General features: G+C 38.2%; 3 pseudogenes; 2 read left to right on the top strand and 1 right to left on the bottom strand.

The window, feature by feature from the left end:
* Window positions 1–2,310: 2,310 nt before the first annotated feature.
* On the top strand, window positions 2,311–7,811 carry LOC124974458 (zinc finger protein 639-like; annotated as a pseudogene).
* Window positions 6,756–7,482, bottom strand: LOC124974446 (ADP-ribosylation factor-like protein 15; annotated as a pseudogene).
* A 14,662-nt stretch (window positions 7,812–22,473) lies between the features above and the next one.
* On the top strand, window positions 22,474–23,656 carry LOC124974457 (uncharacterized; annotated as a pseudogene).
* Window positions 23,657–25,539: the final 1,883 nt, after the last annotated feature.

The raw sequence follows: 25,539 nt of genomic DNA, 5'->3' as shown, positions 1-25,539 counted from the left end.
GCTTCAGCAAGGCCAGGCAGGGGGGAGGGAGGATCACCCAGGACTTTTTAACCCTTTTTCTTCCTGGTTGAGAAATCAGGTTAGGTTTGAATGCAGAAAATCACAAAACATTATTTCTTACTACTTTTGAGAAATGGAGCTGCTGAGATCTCTGCCTAGGGGGAGGACTGCTTCAAGGACACAGGTGTTCCCTCCCTAGGTGGCCATGGAGCTGCATGGAAGGGATCAGGAGGGGGGCCTTTTTCTGTCTCTTGTGATAGTTTCTCTTGATCCAACAATCCCTCATCTAAAAACCAAGGGGCTTTGTCTTCTACAGTTTTTAAAAACTTCCTAGCTGAGGAAACCTTTAAAGGTGCTCCATTAGCCTTTAATAAAGCCTTTAATTGTCCTTCCATGTGAATTCTAGACACATCAGAACCCATGATTAATTTACTGCAATCACTTTTTGTATACCAGTTTCAGTTCACTGAACCGCCTTCCGCTTGGTCCGGGTTGATTGATGGCCGCCTTTCGCGCACCACTTTCAGTTTAATGTCTCCAATGTGGACCGCTTTTCGCTTAGTCCAGGGTGTAGCTGCCTTTCGCGTGCTACTTTCACTTTAATACTTTTAAGGTCGACCGCTTTTCGCTTAGTCCAGGGTGTAGCTGCCTTTCGCATGCTACTTTCACTTTAATACTTTTAAGGTGGACCGCTTTCCGCTTAGTCCACTCCCAGCCGTGTTTCGCTTGGCTCTGTCTCCGGGCTGCCTTTTGCTAGTCCAAATAGTCGCGTACCGCGAACTTTGAGGCTGCCTCCCACGTCACTCACCCTTATCCGTGTCCCGGGTTTCGGTGCCACTTATCGGGGATTCCCCTGCCTGCAGGAAAGAACTCCCCGACAACATGGAGCTTTCCAAGATTCTATATTGTTCTATTGTTCCCACTCAGGGGAGCACACAAAGAATATATATAGTAAGGCAGCCAATCAGAAAGCTATAGAGACAAGGCACGAGCTACATGCATGATCCTAATGTGTAAGTGTATGGGGCACGAGCAGATCACGCGCTGCACACAAGAAACAGGAGCCAGTAGTTAAGTACTTCCTCATGTGGTGTCAGCACGACTCCTGCTTATCGCGTCATAAGTATGTGCCATGGACCATATGTTGGCAAACTGCCAGCCACCATCCTGCTTAGCCTGGGGCTAGGGGTCCCGGGTACCCCGACACAACAGTATGTTGTTTACATTATTTGTTCAATATATTGTCAAATAAAACATTATGGCAGATGTGAAACATAAAGGACATTAATGTCATCTGTCCTCTGACAGTTGATAAAGACCAGTAATCTAAGTCAGGAGTATTTTGCCACATGGCGCCATATTAGATTGCATATGGCAATCATTGAAATGAGATAGTGCTAAAGGTTAATAAAATGTCTTTTAAAGATACTTCATAGGGTTTCCCCAGGTGATTAAAGTTATAGGTAAACAAAAGTTTCATCCAGCACTGTCTACTGCTATGTGTCATTCCAGAAATCAGGATCAGTTAAGGATTAATTATGACAGTTCCTGAATGTTGTCACTGTGACATTGGGGCTGGGGGGTATGGGGATGTCAGCTGCCCCTAGTGCAACAGACCTCTAGTTGATTCTGTTGAACTTAAAAACAACATATCTCCTTCACAGCATGTTGCCTGCAATTCCTACTCTCTTATCTAATTTGTGTGTCACAGTAATTTTATCTTCAGATGATAACCTTGAAAATATAAGGTGATGGTCACTCTGTAGGTGATATTATAATGGTTACTCTGATACACATTTGAACAATTTTATATTTCCTAGTGTATTATGAGTGTGCTCACAAATTTAAATCATTGACAGGAATACGGAATGTGTTTTACCAATTGGAGAATATAAAGGTAACTGAAGATATGTCTCAATGTATAAAATTTATGTTCTAATATTTAGAATGCAAATTATTTGCAAAATATTTAACATTGTACAAGGTGATGTTTTTAATAGACAGTTTTATTTTCTTAATGTACTTTTGAAAAATTATGCTCAAAATAAAAGTCTGATTATTTATTTTAATGCCATATTTTATGCCCATTTATTCTCTTACTCTCTCTCTCACTCTGTCAATAGATACTTTAATAGAATACTGTCATTCCCCAAATTGAAATCTGCATTTGGGTCAATCTTAAAGAACATGAAGTAAAATAGTGAAAGTTTTAGGATGGATTATTAGCCACAAATAGAATATATTAAATGCATTACATCTGACATGTTAGGGAAACTGAATTTCTGCAAAATTATGTATAAATAGGACAAAATGAGTGCAGGTGCCAAGCCAGAGAGTGAGTGTGGCACCTCGGCCTGGACCTTGGACCTGTGGGACTGGATTTGGGGCATGCAGGAGGGAAAGGGCCAGTGCAGCAGAGCCTGGGAGCACCAGGGCCTCAGCAGCATCACCTGCAGCCCTGTGTCCTCAGCAGGGCACAGGCTAGCAGGGGTCCCTGTATAACAGTGACTATCTTTCCCTCCTTACAATTGCTGTTAGAGTAAGAACTGGAAAGAAGATATAACTTGATGTTGACAGTCCTTAGTCATGAAGATGTATGTACCCACATACCCCATATTAGGTTATTCAGTGCCCAGGAATCAGAAGACATGTAGTGATAGCTCTGGTTTTGCTATTTCTTAGTTGACTTTACTTTCACTGAGTGTTTCTTCATCAGTAAAATTGAGGCTTTTTTTTTAATGCATCTTTGTAAACTTTGAAATTCATTTTTTTCTCTCTGCACAATTAAGAATTATTCCAAATTGAATGAGTATCCTAAAAAAGGAAAAGGGAAACTTTATACCCTTCTCATTAATCAGATTCCACAGGAAGTAGCAGAAAGGCAGAAGGATTAAATGATAGTTTTTTTCTGAACATTGTTAACAGTGTCTGTTCTATGAGACAGTCAGACTTAAAATATTTTGAAAACAAAGATGCCTCTGATACTGAGACCTCAAAGGAAATGCCAAAATTTACAGATGGAATCAATGCCAGAAACAGAACTTAAAACAATCTTGTTCCCACCCCTGTGCATAGAATTATAGACCACACTGCCCTTTCTGCAGAAAATCTGCTGGTGTAGAAATCTGTGAAGAATGTCACTCTCTGTAATCAATCATTCAGCAAACTTAAGAGGAGAGTTCAATAGAAGTTCACACAACCATAGATGTCCCCATTGCTTGTGATTTCTGAGGATTATGACATACAGACAAAACCCAATTCCTCTAGGAGCCTCCATGACCAAACTGATGAAAGTCACCAGCTAAACTGTAAAATTTGTGACAAAAGCAAAGCTTTGAATGGGACTGCTTAGCAGAAAAGACTTTTACTGAGAGATACTAGCAGTGGCCTCCATAATTGTAAACTTTTTGAATTCAATAGTCAGTATTTTTCTGATTTAAAACAGTATATGGTCCTTGAAGCCTAAACACACAGATTCAAATGAGTGTCAAGTGTGCAAGGAAAGCTTCTTTACTAACATGCTTCTAATCAAACATGCCAAACTACATGAAGGGGCTCTCTCTATTTGTAAATACTCCAAATACAGTGCAGTAATTTTTAAGAAACTCAATCAGCACATTGCAGACACCTACTTCAGCCATTATCTGTTGGTGTGAGCAGTGTGATGTGCAGTTCTCTTCAAGCAGTGAACTCTACCTACATTTTCAGGAGCAAGGCTATGATGAACAGTACTTTTGTAAGTTCCATGAGCATAGAACAAAAAATCCAAAAGGCTTGCATAGCCATGTGGCAAATGAGCATGCATGCAAATTAATAGAATTAGGCAGTAAGCATAACAATGGACAATGGAGAACCTGGACAATATAGTCTCTTAAGCAAAATTACCTCTAACAAATGGAAGAATTTCTTTATGTGTCACATCTGTGGTGTTTGGAGTGAATGTCATACAAATGATTAACAGGTATGTTGCTATTGAACATAATAAAATATTTCCTCATGCTTCTGATGACTTTGGGAAGAGTTTTTCAAGTGCACTGGAATATTTTGTCTTTCAGTTATACTCAGTGTTTATTTTCATTTGAATAGAGTGAAAATCATATATAAATCACAGACAATACAAGTTCTTGCCTGGCAAATGTCCACATAAATCTGTTAACCTCTAAGAATAGATAGAGTGTTTTTTTAATAGAAAGGGCAATATGGCAGTTAATTAGTAACCAACACTGTAAACTTCAGTAGATACAAAGATTTATATGAATTAATTGCCATTATAAAAAGGCAACTGCTTTCACTAAGAAGGTACACAAACCAATAACTTCCATAAATATAACAAGAAGCTAAATGAAGAAATACCTAACAGACTGTTTTTCCTACATAATATTTAAATATGCAAATTAAGAGATCTGTGGCATGTTACAGGAAAGTAGGGATAGAACATGGAACCCCAACCCACTCATTCCAACCCACCCCGGTGCACCCCTCCCCCCAGGTGGATTTCCAAAACATGGCAAATTCTAGGGTTACAAGGGCAGGATGCCACACTGAAGCAGCAAGACTGCCAGCTCCAACCTGCTGGACAAAGAAAGATCCTTATTGACAGTTGTAAAACATTAGGTGTCAGACAGAAACTTCTCAAAAACAGCTGTTGTTGGGTACTGATTGATAATGTTTTCATTCTGATGGCTAAGATGCTGCAGACAGTCATGGGTCTGTGGCGAGGCCCATCACTGTCATGCACGTGAACACACACAGATGATGGGAAGTCATTTAACAGTTAGCTTAGGAGCACTCAGTCACAGTATCTTAAAGAGAGGACATTTTACATTTAATGAACTTGCAGGGAAAACAAGGCCTAATAATCATTTATTTTTTTCATAGAAGATGAGCACAATTGGACAAAATAAAAACAGGAATTGTGTAACTGGTTATTGGAATATAAATTCTGAGCTACTCACAGATTATTACACAGAGCTAAAAATATTCCAGAATACTGTATACACAATTGTATACAAATTACTCTGGATCTTTTCTGATCCATGCCAAAAAAAAACAAAGCAAAACAAAACAAAACAAAAAAAACCTTAAAGAAGTGTTGGGTGGTTCAAAGATAATGATTTCAGTAAAATCCATTTCCAGGATTAAATTGCAAAAACTGCATTTGAATGATATGAAGGGTCTGAACTGTATCATCTGGAGAATCATGAGGTTTTCTGTTACCTTGTGAGACAGTGTGAGTCTGTGGTATTTGGGTATCAGTCTATGCTGCCTAAAAATTACAAACATGTTTTTATTGCTCAGGTGTAGGAGCAGTTTTCTATCACTTGTCCACTTAGTATTTTAATCAGTGGTCAAAAGTCTACAAAATGTGCCAAAGAAGATCTCATCTATGAACCTCAATATCCATAGATTATTCCTGATTTAGAAAAGGTCAAAGGTGCTAAACCTTACTAAAACTGTATACTTAGCTCTAGGCAATTTTATCATTTAAATTAAGTGGAAAAAAAATCAGTTCCAAAGACTGAATCTAGGCCCTCAAATTATTTATTTGCTGTAGCCCCAGCACATTTCAAGGGCACACTGAACCCCCTGAAAATAGAGGTTTATAATAGAAATACTGACAGACCTTTTAACTACTAGATAGAGGCTTGTGCTTGCTTCAGCAGCACATATACTAAAATTGGAACGATAGATGGAGGCTTTACCAGACTCCATTAAACTACATTAGCATATAATGATTAAATATATGGATGATTCTGTCTTTGATATCTTTTTCAAATTCTTGCCAGCTTAAACACTAACCAGTATAAATTATACATTGTTTGGCTGTTTTAAAATTTTTATTATTTTAAAAATTATTTTCTCTATTTCAATCAAACACTTCTGGTTTTTAGAAAAAGATACCTATATTACATCACAGCTTGACTTTTTGGAGACTGATTGTTTCACTAAAAACATATTTGAGGACTTGACCAAATGCAATCAGTGATGCATGCATTGTGCCTCCGTTTTCTGTAATGCCCACCAAAAAATCTCAAACATTGTCTTTGCTTTTAAAAGAGGGAAAGGAGTGAGACCTCAGATGTAATCAAGGAAACATTATGCATCTGGTCTTTAAGTTCTTCAAACAATTTTGCTGTGCAGGATATTCTTTCATAGGAGGAATAACTGAAGTTTTTGGTGCTCATTTTTTCACTCATAGACTATAAGGTCAATATGAAAAAAAATTAAAGAATAAAAATCAGATTTAAAAAATTTAAACAAACCAAAATCCCCAAGATCTTGAAAATGACATACATATTATTGTGGAGTCCTGGGCACACAATCCTCCACTCCCAAACCCAGGGAAAATTAGTCAACGTACTGTTGAGTTCTTCATAAGGGATTTGATTTCCATGAGCCAGGAATTTCATCCATTTTAGCACAAATTTTCCATGAGCCATGGATTTCATCCATTTTAGCAAAAAGTATAGAAGAGATGCTTAGAACAAGAGCAGGAGACATGTGGTAATTAGTGGTAAACAGAGATAATTAGTGGTAAACAGAGAATGAATTATTTCTCAGTAGTGTGTACTTGACCGTTAATGCCAATGATAATTCACCTGACTTACATAATATTCACTTTGAGAGAAGAGTCGGAATAACTAAAGGAAAACAGAGGCTGAAGTCATGATAGTCTTGATACCAAAATAGAATTAAAATGAGACACTAACATGGGAGGTTCAAGGCCTTCTGGAACCCAATTTCTGTGCCAGGTTTCACATTCTCATAGCTCCATGGTCCTTTTCTTCTAAAACAAATCTATCAGCTGAGAGAAGCTGTCTTTCAGGCATCCATGTCATCCAGGAGCAGGACTGCAGAATCCAGCATTTTCCACATGTGAGTATTTGTTGTTGTTGTTTTTATTTTGCGGTGCTGGGGATTGAACCCAGGGCCTTGTACTTGCAAGGCAAGCATTCTACCAATTAAACTATCTCCCCAGACCTCAAAATATCTTTTGATCTCTTGTACTGAGTGAGCCGCTGCCTTGTCTTGATGATTGGCCAATATTAAAAAGGGTAAAGTGCATAACTGTGGGTGCTGAAGAGCTGAGTGCAGTTCATTTCTAGCAGTTCCTAAATCATCCTCTGAAGAAGCACCGTCTAATACAAATATTACCCCTTGAGATCCTTGGAAGTAAGGGCTCCAGTATTTCTGGATATTGTCCGCCCCTCCAATTTCTTTCCCATTCAAGATGGCATTCTGGAATGGCACTGCTTTTATACTAAAACCTGTGTTTGACATGACATTCTCTGGACATTCACTGCAGAGTTTTGACAACAGACTGGTCTTGCCGGAACTGGTGAGGTCTGTGCAAACCAGGTCATATTCTGGTCGTGCAGGTGGTGGTCCCTTGCAGCAAAGTGCTCTAAAACATGAGTAAGTGCCAATTCTACAAACAGCAAATGAGATCTGGATACATTCAGACATTCTCAGAAAATCCATGTACAGAAACGCCTCAGTTATCCGGAGATCAGACATCCGGCAGCCTAAAGCATCCAGAAAGGCTCCGAACCAGGGAAAAAAAAAGCGGCATCTCTGACTGCAAGTGAGCAGCTCCTCGTATGCTGGAATATTGCAAGCATTTAAATTCACATTTATTTGCAGTGATTTACTTATGTCAATATTGGGAATATCCAACAGGACAAAGGTTTAAAATTTATCTAGATGTCAAGCATTCAGTTGAATTACCTCATAAATGCAGTGACTGCTTAATGAGGTTTAATAATGAAAGGGAATTAATAAGTAACCATCTAGTCCGGGAAACAACTTGATTATTCTCTTTATCTTGACTTACATGATGTTCTTGTAAAATAATGAATTCAAGTTTGTTTTTGGAAAAAAAAAGTATATGATGAAATGATGATATTATTTAATATTTAAGGAACCACCATAACTCTTTTGAGAACAATAACCCAACAGGAAATATGAAGAATGGGAACAGATAGTTCACATTAAATCAAATTACAATTGATACATTAATTTGTCTCTATTTTCATTAAAGAAATGAATAAAAACAACAATACAAGGTAATTTTTCTTTTACTAGTCATCTTGAGAAGTATAATGTCTAAACATAAAAAGAAGCTTATATGTAGAGATATGGATGTTTTTAAGTCTGATAGTGAATATGCATAATTGCTTCATCTTCCTAACAGGTCAATTCTATCCAAATTACATTCATCCAGGTTAAAAATGCAAGCCAGCACCTGATGGCACACTGCCTGCAATCCTAGCCACTCAGGAAGCTGAACCAGGAGGATCAGGAGAGTTCAAAGTCAGTCTTGGTAAAAGCCAGGTGATAGCAACTCAGTGAGACTCTGTCTCTAAATAAAATAAGGCTTGGGTTGTGGCTCAGAGGTCCCATGCCCCTGAGTTCAATCACCAGGAATTGCCCCCCCAAATGCTGCAAAATATTAATATAAAACAATAGTTTCATCCTCTATAACTTTCAGTTCTAATACTTGCAAAAAATACTCAGTTTCATTTGCTGCAGTAATTTCTTCTTTACATACCTCTGTTTATAAATAACATGTGAATACTTGTGCTTCTTTCTTTATTAATTTTGTTCAATAGTCATTCATTTCAATTATTAGTTAGATTTATATTATGATTCAGCTCTCCATCCTGGCTCAACATTGGAGGAACCCATAATCAAACACCTGTAAGTGTCCCCTATTCTCATATTTACTAATAATAAAGTATCACATTTAAATTAAACATATGTTTATATTAAGCTTATTTTATACTATTCAAATAAGAAATATTCCATTTTTATTTTTTATGTTCAGTTACTTTTATTATAGCATCATGCCAACTTCCTTGATGTCCCCTATGTATTTCCACCTTCCTTTATGACCAAATTATGTGTTACAACTCTATTTCCAAAATTTTCCCAGTGTAGGACTTTTTGTAGTATACTCAAGGTGCATGCTTTAGTTAACACTTTTTTTTTTTCATTTCAGTTTTATGGTCTTCTTTCCTTTATGTTTGCATTTTTCTACCACAGTTCCTATTTAATGAGTTCTAATGTAGGCAAAGACTAAGTATGGTCTTTGTATGTCATTTAGCCAATATTTAGATTATCTTAATGATTCGTACATTTCCCTTATTTTATGATTTTCCTATCTTAGTTTATTCCTACATTTTACTAAACATATCCATTAACCATATACAAATAACAACTGAATGTATAATTTTGAAGTCACTTATGGATGAACATACATTTATATGTGATTAGAAACTTTCATGTGACTAGGCTTACATGCAATGTCACTTCCTTCAAACTTTTCCAATATTGTCAAAATTCTAATCTTGCTTTTGAAAATAAGAAAATACTTGTGATTCCAGAAACTTTGTGTGTGACATTTGTTTCCCCTGTTGGAAAAATTTAAAGATTTTTCTCAAGTGTTCTGAAACATCTAAATGAGTAACTGTGCAGGGGTACATGGACATTCACGGCATCAGTACATGTATGTTATAATATTTTAACCAAGGAAGAAATTCTCCCCAGAGAGTCAACTAAAGCTTACAGTATGCTCAGTTCCTACTAGGGAGTGGTTCTATACATTTAAAATATTTGATGTGTTCAGTTTTTACATTTTATTTATTTATTGATTTTGTACTAACTCTTCCCTGATAATAAATGGAAGGTTATTTGCTAGAATACAGTTGCGAACTGTGCCTCATTTTGAGATAGGAGAGGAAATCTGGAATTCTTGTTTCTTCTCTAAAAAAAATTGTTGACAAATAGCAATTGTATGCATTCATGGGACACAATGTACTTTTGATATTACTTTTGTCATATACAATAAATTAACTGTAAACATTATCTATACCTTCTCATTAGAAGTTCCAAGGCATTCCAATTTTGATAGCGTTAGAATTTTGGTAGTAATGACTTATCACCTTATCTCTCCATTTGAGGTTTATGTTTCAATTAAATTAAATATAATCAATTACCACTACATTATTGCATTATTGCTCATATTATTATTTCTTAAATTTATTTTACTTTCTCATTATTTATATTATTTCATCATATCATGCTTCCTTTATTTTCATTTGACTTGTTTTCAGAGATATCAAAGAAAAATAGTCTTTAATCCCTTTGTGGTTAAATGAAAACTGAGCACCATTTTAAAATTTAAATAAATGGACACATAGTAAAATTAAATATGCCCAAATATAACTTACAACTTTCATTCATATTACCCATTTGTCAGTGTACAGCAAAGTTACAAAAGCAATATTTAAGTTTCCTTGGGTCTTTTCCAGAAGGATCTGTTGCCAGACCCTCTGAAATGGTAACTATTCAGTAGAAAATGTATTTATCTACATCCTCTAAAGTATAATCAGTACTGCCTCTAAAGTGAGATTAAGCTTTAGACACAGTGAAACAATGGACCATCATGTGGAGTAAATGTCCTGATGTCATGCTGTAGATGGAACCCTGGCCCACCAAAACCTGCCCCTAGTCTGTTCCCACAGTGTTGTCCTCTGTAGATGGTGTCTCTAGTCATAGAGTGTCCTGACAGAGTAGATGTACTTAGTTTTGAAAACAGGTAATTATCACTGATTTTCTGATCAGTAGTGTTAGGGTAGACTGATCTAGTGAGACAGTTATTCCCAGGAGATGTAATAGAATGGTGGGTAAGAAGCAGAAAAAAAGACTTCAAAATTGTCCAAGTAAAGTCTTCTTAGAGTGAGAAATATATCCATTACCTGGACTGGGATAATGTTTTTTCAGGTGTAATGTGGCATTGTGTGAAGTTCTGCATTTCATGTAAGCGCAGATTACCATATGTCAATTCTACCCTTCAGCTCTTAAAAAAAAATCTAGTTTTTGTTATTTCTGTTTTCCTCAGAAATATATTGGTAACATTCCATTGAAAAATACTCGATGAAATAATATACCACAAGCCCAGAAGGAAAAAATTCAGAGAAAATATCCAATAATAGAAATGAACTTCCTAGATGCATATTTGTCTTGAAGTATAGAATTATAGGAAACAAAATAAAATAATTATGAAACAAAGATTTTCCTTTCAGAATAAATATAATTTGGTATATCCACCATTAATTTATATTTTTATTTGAATAGTGTGATGGAACATCTAGCAAGTATTTCAACAGGATAATAGGCATGGGGCACTGTGCCTGGCTACAAGTTAAAAATGTTTGAACATACAGTCTGGAGGCCTCAAAGTTTGTGAGACCTAAGCCTAAAAAATGATAGAGGAGGACCTGGCTTTAAGTGTCATAGTCTGCAGTGAACATTCTTCACCAATTTTATCAACTTGACTGATTTTGTAGAAATTTGTGTTTGTGATGACAGGAATGTATACATGTACAGAAACACAATATTTTGGACATGTAAGCTAGTTTATAAAATATTAATTTCTTCTTCTATCACAGATAGGTAAATGAAAAAATATCTTAAAACCAGAATCTCATAGGATCCCCAGTAAAACTGCTAGTGGCTGAAAGTTACTGAATGATACAGTTAAGTTGACTAAATAATATACAACACAATCCCACTTTATAAGTGGTATACATAGAAAAGCAAAATTATAGATACCAGAATATAAAATATAATGAAAGGAGTATTCCTTGGCAAATTTATTTCTATTAATTGGCAAAACTGTGTTTACATCAGTTGAGCCAGTTAGGTATTTGAGTTTCTTTATTAAGCAAACAATATTCAATAGCTCTTTTCACCCTGTAATAAAAACCAAAGGTGCTTTCTAAAGAGAATGCTGAAAAATAGGCTACTATAAACAGGATAAAAATTACTAATGGATGGAGTGACATATTTGAATATGAAACAGACATGAACCTCCAAACAAGAAGTTGTTATAAACACAACTTTCCATGTCACCCTTCAAGATGGACTCCTTAAAGTCATAGAAGTGTTCAGAGAAAGACCAAAATATTAATAGGATGCAAATTGAGCATAAACACATGGCAGTCAGTGGGGATGAAGCAAAGTCCTACGATTCACAATTCTAGAATAGAGTTCCTTCCTGAGGTTTGAAACTGGTACATGATATAAGTGTCCCAAATGGCAGGGTGGAAGAGGTGCTCCTGACCTATGAAATATAGGAGAAACAGGCTGTGACTCTTAAGAAGAATCAGTGTGTGTGCATGTGTGCATGTGTGTGTCATTTTGTTATCCTTTAATTCTTAGGTATTCCCCCAAATCTCATGTGTTCAAGGCTTATTTCTCAAGGCAGCAGTGTTCAGAACAGGAGGGGCATTTGGAAAGAGAATGCTTCATGAGGACTCTTACTTATCAGTGGATTCAACTATTGAAGTAAGCATAATTTAAGGGCTATTGAAAAAAGGTGGAAACTTTGAGTTGGGGCCTAGTTGGGGCCTAGTTGGTGGGCAAAGTTCTGGAAGGTGAGATTTTGAAGCCTATTTCTTCTGCCCAGCTCCTTTCCTCTCAATGTCAGTACTCCCCCCACATTCTATCTCTATCTATATCTCTGTCTCTCCCTATCTCTCTCTCCCTGATTGCCATGAGGGAGCTTCTTTGCTGTACCAAATGCTCTCCACCATAATTTGGCCTATGGCCTTGCCATAGGCCCAAATAATGAGGCCAAGAGACCATGATTTGAAACCTCTGAAACTGAGAAACAAAATACATAAAGCATTCCTTTAAATTATTTTAACCAAATATATGGTCATAGTGACAGAATGCTTGCTAATACATAAATATGTGTGTACATACACAAATATGATATATATATATATATTTCAATAAAAATGTATCTATGTATCTATCACCTGTATAAATTTACCATGATAATTTGCTCATGTAATTATGAGGTCTAAGAAGTACCATGATCATCCAAATTTTCTGGAAGCTGGTAACTCATGAAATACTCTAGCACAACTCATTCTTATTATTTAAATGTGTATCACTGGGAATCCAATGTGCATTTCTAAAGCAAGAGACAATGATTTGAAGTATCCAGTTTAAGAAGTAAAACAGGAAAAGAAAGGAGGGAGGAAGGAGGAGAAAGAAGGAAGAAGGAAGAAGGAAGAAGGTGTCAAAGAAGGGAATGAGGAGAATAATTTCACCCTTATTTGTTTACTCTTTTCAGGCCCTCTTTGGATTGGATAATTCCAACAATACTAGGGAAAGAAGTCTACTTTCCTGAATCCACTGGATGCTCACTTCATCCAGAAAATATCCTCACAGCATGAAGTTTAACCTGAGTACCCAATGCCTTATAAATTCACACATAAAAGTATGAAACATGTGGTTATCTAAATGTGGATAGATATAAAATGATTATATCTATATGGGTTATTGATCATACACATATTTCCTAGTTTTTTTGACAGTTAGTGCCCAGAAAAAAATAAACTCTTAATATCCATGAGTACACTTATCATGCGAATCTTGATTTTCAAACACTGTACCCCAATAAAAATACACCAAAACTTATTCAGTCAAAAGACAGTAGTAAGCAAATTTAGTTAAATTTCTAGTTGACTTTTATGTACATTTCATGAATCAGGATAGTTAACAATTCTACCCAATAGAACAAAACCTCTCAACAGGTAATGGTAGAATAGTAAGTTTGTAAGGTAAATAAAAGGAAGACATGAAAACAAAGATCCTATTTGATTGTTTAACAAGTTGTTTCAGAATGCCATTTTGTAAAATTTAAACCATAGGAGATTTCCTTATTACACTGTTATGGACAAATTGGAATTACTTTTTTCTAGGAATAATTTGTCTGTTTGGTATTTATCTGCTTCCTTGATGCTTCAATCTGATGATTTAGCATTTAACATGATTGGCTCCATTTTAACTTGGTCTGATCCAGGAGCTCAGTCCAAAACAATGGCCTTCCATAACTTTTGTTTAACGCTAATAAAATGAGCTGACTCTACAGTGACATTAGGGAAGAATATAAGAAGGGCCAAATGCCAAACAAGGGGCTTAAAATAGAGACAAAAATTATTTAAAACTATGTTGTGTTTCAGAACTCATTGTATTTTGAAACAAAAGAATTTAAAATATTTTCATTCCTAAGGCATTTATAACTAAAACCGAGCAGAAGGGCTGTATTTATTGATTAACAGATAATAGCAACTTTTGTAAAGGAGAGTCTGAAGCTGAATATTGCATTAGGAATATTAGAAAACTGTCTCACTTTCACTAAATGACTACTGATATCTTGGTGTTGCAGATCTTTGAAGGTACTAATAGTTACTCCTTACAGACAATGCAAGAGAAATCTATGAAGTAGTTTATCTTTGTAGTACACATTAAGAATGTCAGGAAAATACACAAAAGAATAGCATGTCTATCAGAGTCACTTGTGAAATCTTAAAAAAGTTAGAGAGCAAAAATATTTAATGGCCTACATTGTTCTTATATTTATTTATAGTCTCAAAAGATGTCCCATTTGACACCTTATCACTTGTTCTGTCCAGCGGAACTGGTGCGGAGAAAGGAGAGACCACCAATCTTTAGTTGACCAGATTTATTGCATCCTCCCTGTTTTTCTGCCTCCTTTGTTCTGCTACTATCTCCCTTCTTCTATCTTCTCCCACTCTCCTCCCCCAGGCTCCTAGATTATCAGTCAATTATAGCAAAGCTTTCTCTCACACAGGAGAGAATACAGAGGAATGTCAGCATAGCACTATATGAATCATGAGCTGTCCACGTGCAGCATGATATTAGATAGCCAATCCTAGAGTCTGGTGTCAACATGTCATAAGTCTCCAAGAAACTAGTAGACAAGCAACATTTTTGGGTACTTCCTTATTTTGGTATCCAGTGCCCTTTGGCTCACTGCCAGGTGCCATCTTGTCCAAGAGGGCCCTCAACAGGCTCCCCCTTTTTGTTATAAAAATAAAAGGACAGCAACTGTGTCTGTCTTAGGGGCCAGAGTCAGACTTTATCCTTACAGGTCATTGGGAGTCAAAGAGCTGTTGGCATGCTTTGATCCCTGTCTTAGGTTGGTATAAAGTCCATCCTGTGCTTACCCATCATTGACTACCAGTCCTGTAATTGGGAGAGCCAAATCTGAAGATCAGAGCCTTGGTCCATGGCCATAAGGGCTTGCCATACCACTAAAGTTTGCCATCTTTGATGACTCCATAGAGACAACAGATATCTGAGCAGCAATAATAACAGAAAGAACAAAAATCCCATCATAGCAAAACTTCCCATCCATTGTTTACCAAATTGTAACACTGACTGTAAGAAACTAATGGCTTCTGGCATACCCGGGACCTTGACCTGAGTACTATTTACCACAAATATAGAATTTTTCAATAGGGTCAAATTAATAAACTCTTTAGTCCATGTCCCATTAAGCATGCTACCAAGCCATTTGGACAGATTGGCAGCAGCAGTAATATTAGAATAGGGTATCAGTGTAATGCATAGTGCTTGGGCATGCACTATACACTCTGTCTGTGCAGTAAGAGTCAACATGTCCACTTATTCTTGCAGTAAGTCCACTCTTTGGTTTAGAACCAGGATTCCCATGGCGAGATGCACATTGATGTTTTCCTGGGCTGTCAATGCTTCGGCAGTGGCTTGTGACAGGTTGTTGAGCACATGAGGAGTAGGAATAGCAGTTCCTAGGGCAAGTCCAGCAGCAGTGGCAGCAGCCACAGCAGCCACCGCAGCAACAGCAATGGCTATAATGGCTAAAACACCAAAATCTCTTTTTGCTTTTATGGGTAGGAAATTCCACTCACTATGAATTAAGGTCACTGGGACTGGAATGAATTTTGGAATCCTGGCAATCACAGCCAGAGGAAATAGTGAGGCATCCCAACAAGTAGACATATAACACTCTTAACACATAACACAGTTAAGGACCTCAGTATCCTTATCATTGTTATTAGTAATGTTATTATCAAACTTAGAACTCTTAGACAGAATGAACACAAACAGAGACGTGACACATATGGGAGTAGGGGGGAAAACCTGATGAAAGGAAGAGTAATTGGCCTCGCACCCTGTATAACTATAAACAGGTGTATTACTTCCCTTTATATAGGTTTGCTTTAGACTGTACCTTTAATGAGTGAGAGAGAGGTTGCCTCCCTGTATTATGGCAGTTTCTGAGGTGGCTAACCAGAGGAAGCAAAGACTTCCTCTTAACTTGAAGTTTAGACTAGTAATAAGTGGTTTTACAGTGGAACCAGCTGGTAGGTAAGGAATACCTTGAAGTTCTCTACTAGGAAATAATTGAGGGAAAATTTGTGTGCCATGAGTGATATATCCCCAAAAGTTTTAAGAAGAGCTAACAACAGCAGGCTTACCACCACCATCATCATTTTGTGTTTCGGTGCCATTTTCTTTCTTATGGATAGTTCTTACCAAGCTCCCAAGACACAGATAGGTTGTTGTTGGTCCTGAGGAAAAACACAAACAGATCCTCTCCCCCAAATTAATATTGGGTCAGGTCCTTTTCAGGACCTAGTCAAGATGTCTTTCCACATTGCTTGTGGATGGCCACCAGACTTTTCACTAAAATGTCTATCAGCCGCAGTACAGCCCAGAGCATCCAAAGTTAAAAAATTGAGGGTGAATAAAGCAAGGTTAAGTCTGTTCTTGGGAGGGGTTAATGCCCCTATTCCCCCTTTTTGTTTAGTTAAGCAGATTTTCAAATGTTTGTTTAGCCCTTTCCATGATAGCTTGTCCTTGTGGATTGTAGGACAATCCTGTAGAATGATAGATATTAAACTTTGAGCAAAACTGTTGAAATGAAGAAGAAGTATATGCAGGTTCATTATCTGTTTTAAATTATTTTGGCCTTCCCATAGTAGCAAAGGCTTGAAGGCAATGACTGATTACATCTTTTGTCTTTTCCCCTGTATGGGCGGTAGCAAATATATATCCTGAGTAGGTATCTACAGTTACATGTACAAATCTTAAAGTACCAAATTCAGGGATATGGATGACATCCATCTGCCATAGATGATTTGGAAGGAGTCTCTAGGATTGACTCCAAAATGAGGAAGAGATAAATGAGGCACACAGGCAGGACACTGTTTTACTATATTTCTGGCTTGTTATTTTGTAATGTTATATTTTATTTTGAGAGTAGCAGCCTTGACATGAAAATCTTTATGGAAATTAATTGCTTCTTCTACAATATTAAACACATGAGGATCTCGAGTAGCTGAGTCTGCAGTAGAATTTCCTTGAGCTAAAGGCCCCGGTAAGCCTGAATGTGCTCTGATATGACTTCTATATAAAGGTTCTTTGCGAGCCCACAGAAGAGTTTGTACTTGATAAAAGCATTCTTGTAATGGGTCCAGTTGTCTCAAGCCATGGCACAAGCTAGGCAATATAGAGACTGTCAGTATAAATATTTAAAGGTTTCTCAGGAAATGTTTGTAAGGCAGTTATAAATGCTTCCAGTTCAGTTTTTTGAGCAGAGTTATGAGAAGTAATAATAGTCTGTACTTTATCAGAAACTACTGTAGCTGTGCTGGAGGAGAGGCCATCTGTAAAGATTGTATTTGCTGCTGGAATAGGTTGAGACTTAACAACCTGAGGGAAAATAACAGGATGTCTTTTGAAGAAGCTGACAATAGGTGAACTTGGCAAGTGATTATCAAATGTGGCTGTGGTGGAACAATAAATTGCCCAATCTTCATTATTGTTAACTGGTATTTCAATCTGTTTTGCCATTTATGGCACAATAACTGTCTGAGGATGAACTCCAAAAACTCGAATGGCTGTCTTAAGTCCTAATGTAACAAAATTTGCTACCATCACAGGATACGGGGAAACAACATTTTTGAGGGACACTGGCAAATGGATCTATATTAGGAGTCAGTTTGTCACAATAGACCTGTAGGAGTATATTCAGAATCTAATACTATGAGATTAAAAGGCAAAGATAGATCAACTCTATCACTATGAGCATTTTTTAAAGCTTGTTCTACTAACCTCAGGGCTTTTCTACCTTCAGGAGTTAAATTTCTGGGGGATGTAGGGTCTGAATCTCCTTGGAGAATATCAAACAGAGGCTTAAGTTGACCAGTGGTGATTCCCGAATTTGGCCTTATCCAATTTATATCACCTAATAATTTTTGGAAATCATTTAGAGTCTTAAGCTTTCCTGTGGCTAATTGAATTTTTTGTGGCCTAACACAGTTATCTAATATTTGATGTCCTAGAAAGGTAATAGGGCTGTGGGTTTGCACCTTTTCTGGGGCCACATGTAATCCCCATTTTTCTAGGGTTTTGATAATATCATCAAATACCCCTAATAAGGTCTTCTGTTCCTTATGAGCCAAAAGAATATCATCCATATAATGGAGACAATAAAGTCCTTTACAATTTTGTCTAATCTGTGATATAGCCTGACCAACATATATTTGACACATAGTGGGACTATTTGCCATTCCCTGGGGAAGGACCACCCATTGGTATCTAGTATTAGACCCTTCATTGTTCAAAGAGAGAATGGAAAAGGCAAATCAAGGGCCATCCTCGGGATGCACAGGAACGGAAAAGAAACAATCTTTTTTGTCTATAAAGAATGATATGACAATGTTTTGGAACAGCAGTTAACTAGGGGAGACCCAGTTACTCTGGGCCCATGATCTGCATACTGGAATTTATGACTCTCAGATCTTGCAAGAGTCGCCATTTCCCAGACTTCTTTTTTATGACAAAAATGGGTGTATTCCAAGGGGAAGTGGAAGAAATGATATGATTTTCCTTCAATTGTTGATTAACTATTTCCTGGGCTGCCTCTATTTTTTCTTTAGAAAGGGGCCACTGGAGGACCCAGATAGGATTATTGGATTTCCATGTTATCTTTAATGGTTCAGTGGTCCCTCCAGAAAACCCAGCCCCTTAGTCCCTGTTTGTCCTTCGGCTTGAATGGGGCAGGTCATACCTTGTAGATTCTTGTCTAGTCCTTTTCCAGGGATATAACCTTGTCCCACCATGACTGGTAAAACCGTTGGGTTTAGACAGGAAATATTTTGTTCAACTGAGGAAGAAGTGAGAACATCCATCTGTGTTAAAATGTCTCTTCCCCAAAGAGTGACAGGCAGGTGAGCTAATACATAAGATTGGAATGTCCCCCTTTTCCCATCAGGGTCCTCCCAATATAACACAGCTGAACTTTGTAATGAGGTTTGGGCAAATCCAAGTCCCTGTATGGTAGTACTGGATGCTGTAACAGGCCATGATTAGTTCCAGTCCTTCTGCCTTATAATAGAGATGTCAGCACCTGTGTCTATTAGACCCTCTATGGGAGTACCATTAACTTTCAATTTAAGCATGAGTCTATTTTTTGTTGATTGTGCCCAAAAGACACCCGATCCTGCTGATCCAAACCCGTTGTCTCCTCCAGTCCTTTGTGAACTGGTAAAAGTCCCATGATGGCCAGGCAATATCAATATTTGGGCTATTTTGTCTCCTGGAGAAACAACAGATACCCCTTGAGGGGAGGATAACATAATCTTTATTTCCCCAGTTTAATCAGAATCAATGACTCCTGGAAATACTTGTAATCCTGACAGAATTGTGGAACTCCACCCCAACAATAATCCTATTGTGCCCTCAGGGAGTGGTCCATGTATGCCCATGGAGACCACTTGTACTCCCATCTCTGGGGTTAGAACAAGTCGGGTGGAGGCACAGAGGTCCAATCTCCCACTCCCTGATGTTCCTCAGGACAAGGAGGAGATAGTCGGAAAGGATTGTGAGTGGGGATCTAGACTATGGGATTCTGAAAGGCCCCGTATATTTGAGGGCCCCAGGTTGGGCCCCCCTGACCATTTTTTGACTGGGTAGGAAGAGGATTTCTCTCTATGTCAAATCTTGATGTACAAAATCTCACCCAGTGCCTTCATTTCCGGCACCCGGGACATAGACCTGGGGCAGGTTGATTTGTCCCTTGCTGTTCTCTAGTCTTAGGGGAACACCTGGGCTTTAACCCTGGGGGTCCTTCAGGGCAGTCTCTTCTGAAGTGTCCTTCTTGCTCACACTTAAAGCATATTATTCCTTTAGCTCTTGATTGCCCCTGATTTGGCCCATGAAGAGTAGCAGATATTACTTGTCCTGTAATGACTGCATCATTGATATCCCTGCAGACCTTTATATATGTACTTAAATCTTTACTTTTCCATGGTCTTATAGCTTCTTTACACCATCTATTTGCTTGCTCATAAGCTAATTGTTTTATTAAGGGCATAGCTTGTTCTGAATCCCCAAATACTCTAGCAGCTGTTTGGATTAGTCTATCAACAAAATCTGCAAATGGTTCATTAGTCCCCTGAATCATCTTAGACAACTGCCCCTGTAAATCTCCTGACACTTGAATTAACTTCCAGGCTTTAGTGGCAGCAGCAGCAATTTGTGCATACACCCCAGGATTGTAAATAATCTGCTGTTGAATACCTTCATAGTTTCCTTCTCCTTTTAGCATTTCTACATTTCTTTGGGGAAAGCCTGTGGCAGCATTACATCATGCCATTTCTAATGAGACTTCCTGCCATGCAGTTTTCCACACTAGGTACTGCCCCCCTAATAGCACAGCTTTACTTAACCTTTTCCAATCTTCCAGCACTAGATTCAGCCCTGCTACTGATTCCAACATACTAATTGTAAATGGGGCCTGTGGCCATATGTAGCCACTGCCTCCTTAAAATTTTTTACTGTTTTGAAATCCAGAGGTTGGTGGAATCTTTGTCTATTTTGGTTCTCTAGTACAGGGAAGAATTGTGGGACTGCTGAGGTTTCCTTAAGGGGGGTTTCTTCTCCCCATGGTAAAAAATCCATCTGATTTATAGCATGAGAACTCCTCCCAAGGGTACTTTGGGGGATATAGGGGGAGTGGCTGCCTCCAGGAAGGGATTGGTATTCCTTCCTGATATAACTGATGGGGGTGACCATGTCCTTGATGTTCTTTCTAATTCCTCCCCAGTAAGCCCCTCCTCCTCTTCTTCCTCTTTATGAGAAGTTACACTTAGTTGTTTCTTTATCTCTTCCAAACACATACTTCCTTTTTTTACTAAAGTTATTTTTTTACCTTTTTTAGATGTTAGACATTCCTTAATGAGCTGCCACAAGGGAAAAGTACCTCTAGGTAATGGGGATTGCTTTTCTGCTTTAATAAGATCCTCTTTATCATGTTCCCATTGTGGAATATTTAGGACTCCATCTTCCAAAAACCAAGGACTAAACTTGGCCAGTGTAGTTACATATGCTGTTACAGTAGATTGTTTTATGGCAGTTCCATTAGCCTTAAGTACATCTTGTATGATTCCTATCATTTGATTTTTAGACACTTGGGACCCCATCCTAGAGTTACGAGACCTCCCTTTACCGGGGCTATGCAGATTCCCTTCACTGGGGTTATGTGGCCTCCCTTTACTGGGGTCATGTAGACTCCCTTCACTGGGGTTATGTGGCCTCCCTTTACCAGGGTTATGCAGATGCCCTTTACCAGGGTTATTTGGCCTCCCTTTACTGGGGTCATGTAGACTCCCTTCACCGGGGTTATGTGGCCTCCCTTTACTGGGGTTATGCAGACGCCCGTTACCAGGGTTATTTGGCCTCCCTTTACTGGGGTTATGCAGACTCCCTTCACCGGGGTTATGTGGCCTCCCTTTACCGGGGTTATGCAGACGCCCGTTACCAGGTTTATTTGGCCTCCCTTTACTGGGGTCATGTAGACTCCCTTCACCGGGGTTATGTGGCCTCCCTTTATCGGACTTATCCTACAGTTTTCCTATAGCTTACCTAAAGTTACTTAGTTTTCCTGTAGCTTACCTTAAGTTACTTACGTGGGAGGACACAGAGGGAGGAAGAAGCTCCTCCTGCGGGCCACCACTTGTTCCATCCAGCGGAACCGGTGTAGAGAAAGGAGACACCACCAATCTTTAGTTGACCAGATTTATTGCGTCCTCCCTGTTTTTCTGCCTCCTTTGTTCTGCTACTATCTCCCCTCTTCTACCCTCTCCCTCTCTCCTCCCCCAGGCTCCTAGCTTATCAGTCAATTATAGCAAAGCTTTCTCTCACACAGGGGAGCATACAGAGGAATGTCAGCATAGCACTATGTGAATCACGAGCTGTCCACGCACGGCATGATATTAGATAGCCAATCCTAGAGCCTGGCAGTCAACACATCATAAGTCTCCAAGGAACTAGTAGGCAAGCAACCTTTTTGGGTACTTCCTTATTTTGGTATCCAGTGCCCTTTGGCTCACTGCCAGGCACCATCTTGTCCAAGACAGCCCTCAACAATCACTGTTCACTGTTATTTTTTCTCTTAAAACTGTGAACCTTATTTTAAATGAGTAGTCTTTCTAAAGTAGTAGCTAAACATAGATATAACTTTGAGGAGACAATAAAATGTAAAGACACTCATTGCAACCTTAGCTTAAAAGGTCTATCTAGAGCAGAGAGTTGTTTTTTGCAGCTATGGAGCGGAGTGGCAGCAGGAGGAGCCTAGACCCGTGGGGGCGAAGGGGGCGGAGAAGAGAAGGCTGGGTCCGGGAGCGGCAGCTGCTCTGGAGAGGCTCCAGGTCCTGTCAAGGCGCTTCCAGGGGTTGGAGGCTGGTGTGGGTGGGGGGTAAGAGGGCAATCCTTCTCCCCCTCGACTGTGGCCCGGGATCTGACCCCTTTCTTCCTGCGCTCCCTCTCTCATCCCCCATCCCCCTCATGAGGGTGTCAGTGCCTGGTCCAGCGGCCACTGTCGCCCCCACTGTCGGCCGCAAACCCTCTACACCCCGGTGCGGGCAGCAGAGGAGGCGCCATCGCTACTGCCTCTGGCACCGGGGTGCTGGGCTCCATTCAGCTGGTGCTGAGCGTCCTGCATGCCCTGCTCTAAGTCACGCTCTTGGCCTTTGCCTACCTGCAGCTGTGGCGGCTGCTCCTCTACCACTAGTGGCGGCTGAGTTACCAGAGCCTCTGCCTCTTCCTCTGCCTCCTGTGGGCAAGGCACAAGACCACCCTCTTCTCCACTGCCTTCTCGCTCAGCTCCTGCCCCTGCTCCGGCCACCCGCTTACCTGCACTTCTTCCCCCACTGGCTGCTCTACTGCTTCCCCTCCTGTCTCCAGTTCTCCATGCTCTCTCTCCTCAACCTCTACCTGGCAGAATAAGTTACATATGCAAAATTACAAAAATGTCATCAGCAAATGTCTACCTCAATCAAACGGTATGTCTCTGTGCCAGACTGTCGTCGTAGGTTCTGTAGTCATTCTTCTCTACTCGTCCAGAGCTTGTTATAATTTGGTGGGGATCACTATATCTCAGGATACATTAGAAAGTTCTTTTAATTATGGCTGGGATAATCTTTGAGATAAGGCACCTGCCAGCATGATAAACAGTCACAGTTATAGTTCCAGAGCTTACTTTTTTGACATTCCAAGACGATATGATAGTGATGATGGCTTGCCAAGACTAGGAAGTTCAAGAGAAGGAAGTCTATCAAATTCACAAAGTTTCGGTTGGCATAGCACCATGACTGGGTGTGGCAGCAACACTTACACAGTCATTCCCCACCTGAATGGACCTGTGACTGATACGGCTCCTTTGCTCTTTACTTGTAGCCATTTAGATATAAGCAGTCACCATAGCTTATATGTAACACCACAAAACTGATAGCATTACCAAGTTATGATTTTCAAATTGTTTTTCATGAATATGTATATTCAACGTGTTTAAATCCCATCTACGTGAACATTGCATTATCTGTTGCAACTGAAAACAAAATCTGGAAACCTGGCTGTGTTTGGTGAAGAACACAGCTATTACTTTTGACCTCTGCTTAGTAAAATCAAGTAAAATAGAAAGTTTGGAGCAGAAGAGAGATTCAATTTTAAGGCCTCCAAACATCCTGACTTAGGAACATCAACCATATATTTGCATATTTGCACTTTTATCTTTGTTCTGAAAGAGTACACTGCATTCCCCAATGTCATACTCCAGTATTCACATTGGAATATTATGTACACCAAATTGGAAGCCTAGTTTTCTACAAAAATTAAAGCTTATATACTTTGTGGTGTACTCTGTGGACTTTTTACTCAATACAATTTTATGGTGTGAGCAGTGCACAGTTAAGGCATAAAAATACATCATTCATTTTAAAATTTACTAGATATATGTAATCATTGAAGACATTTCTTTTAAACATGAACTTAAAATACCAATTGAAATAATTCAAACAATCATTTTAAACAACTAATAGTAGTAATCCTTTACAGTGATGACTAGCAGTGTGCTTTGGAAAGCCACAGTAATTTCTTCAAGGAGAAATTATACCAGTGAAAATTGTGTGACTACTTTGAGTAGAATTGGTCAAGTGATTATTTTGTACAATTAAGATATATATTTAGTAGTTTAAGCATGATTCTTCAAGAAAGTAATAGTGATTTTTGCATAGGGAGATTTTGGTAGAAACTTCTTGGGACTAAACAAGTTTACAGAAGCATTTAAGAATTGTTCATAAAAGATGCATCATTCTAAATTTAAATGCAAATATTTTCAAAAGCATCTGATCTAAAACAAAATAGTTGATCTTACCTATTGAATCAGGATTGTCCTCAGGTAAATTCAATCATGAAACATTTTTGCAGTGAACTTAAGTGAAATACTTTGTAAGGCATATAATTTCTCCTTTAGTTTTTACATTTTTATACATTGTATATGGTTTGGAAAATAAATTGAATTCAAATTAATTCCAGCACTGTACTAAATGAGCAAACTTAACATAAAAGTATAAACTAAGTATGTATAAAACCTGAGGTTAACAATATTGGAATATTTTAGAATTACATTGAAACTGTATTGAATGAACAACACCAAGTCTAAAACATATATACATATCATAGGCTAAGACAATACAGAATTTTAAAATGCACTTTCTACCAGTGTCTATATGAAAAGTAGATGCTGAATACCTCAAGAAGCCAAGGGAACAGGCAACAGGGAAGTTGTTACAACATACTTAAAGATGATTTTATACAATTGTCTTCTGATCTTTTTTTTCAGAATTGGAAATAATACAACTGTCCTTTTTCTTCTAGAAAGTTGTTTTATTTCTACTCCTATTTAAAATATCTGTCAGCTTTTTAATAAATGATACAGGAACTTCCCAAAATTTTAACAGTAGATGAAACTCTTAAGGAAAAAATGAAATTGTTAATGCTTTTTATCTTTAGGGAGGTTAGTACAAAGCCAAACAAATTTTCTCTTTTTATGACACAAAGGACTTTAAATTCAGTAGATGTGCTGCCAAATTGAGCATGAAAGACCTTTACATTCAATCAGATGCATATTTATAAATGTTGCTTGGTATTTATTTATAAATTCTCTTATACTCAAATTATTTAAAATTTTATAGTGAAAAAGTTAACCTTGGTATTAAGATGACAACAAAGCAGTATATTTTTACCACATCCTCAGTTACTAGATTTCAGAATGCCAACTATTTATTTTGCTGATGATGTTAGGTATCTAAATATCTACAGCTATCTGAAAAG

Source organism: Sciurus carolinensis, unplaced genomic scaffold (genome assembly GCF_902686445.1).
Source record: "Sciurus carolinensis unplaced genomic scaffold, mSciCar1.2, whole genome shotgun sequence".
Taxonomy (NCBI): domain Eukaryota; kingdom Metazoa; phylum Chordata; class Mammalia; order Rodentia; family Sciuridae; genus Sciurus; species Sciurus carolinensis.
The sequence above is the reverse complement of the archived record's forward strand: the minus strand, read 5'-3'. Positions and strand labels throughout refer to the sequence as shown.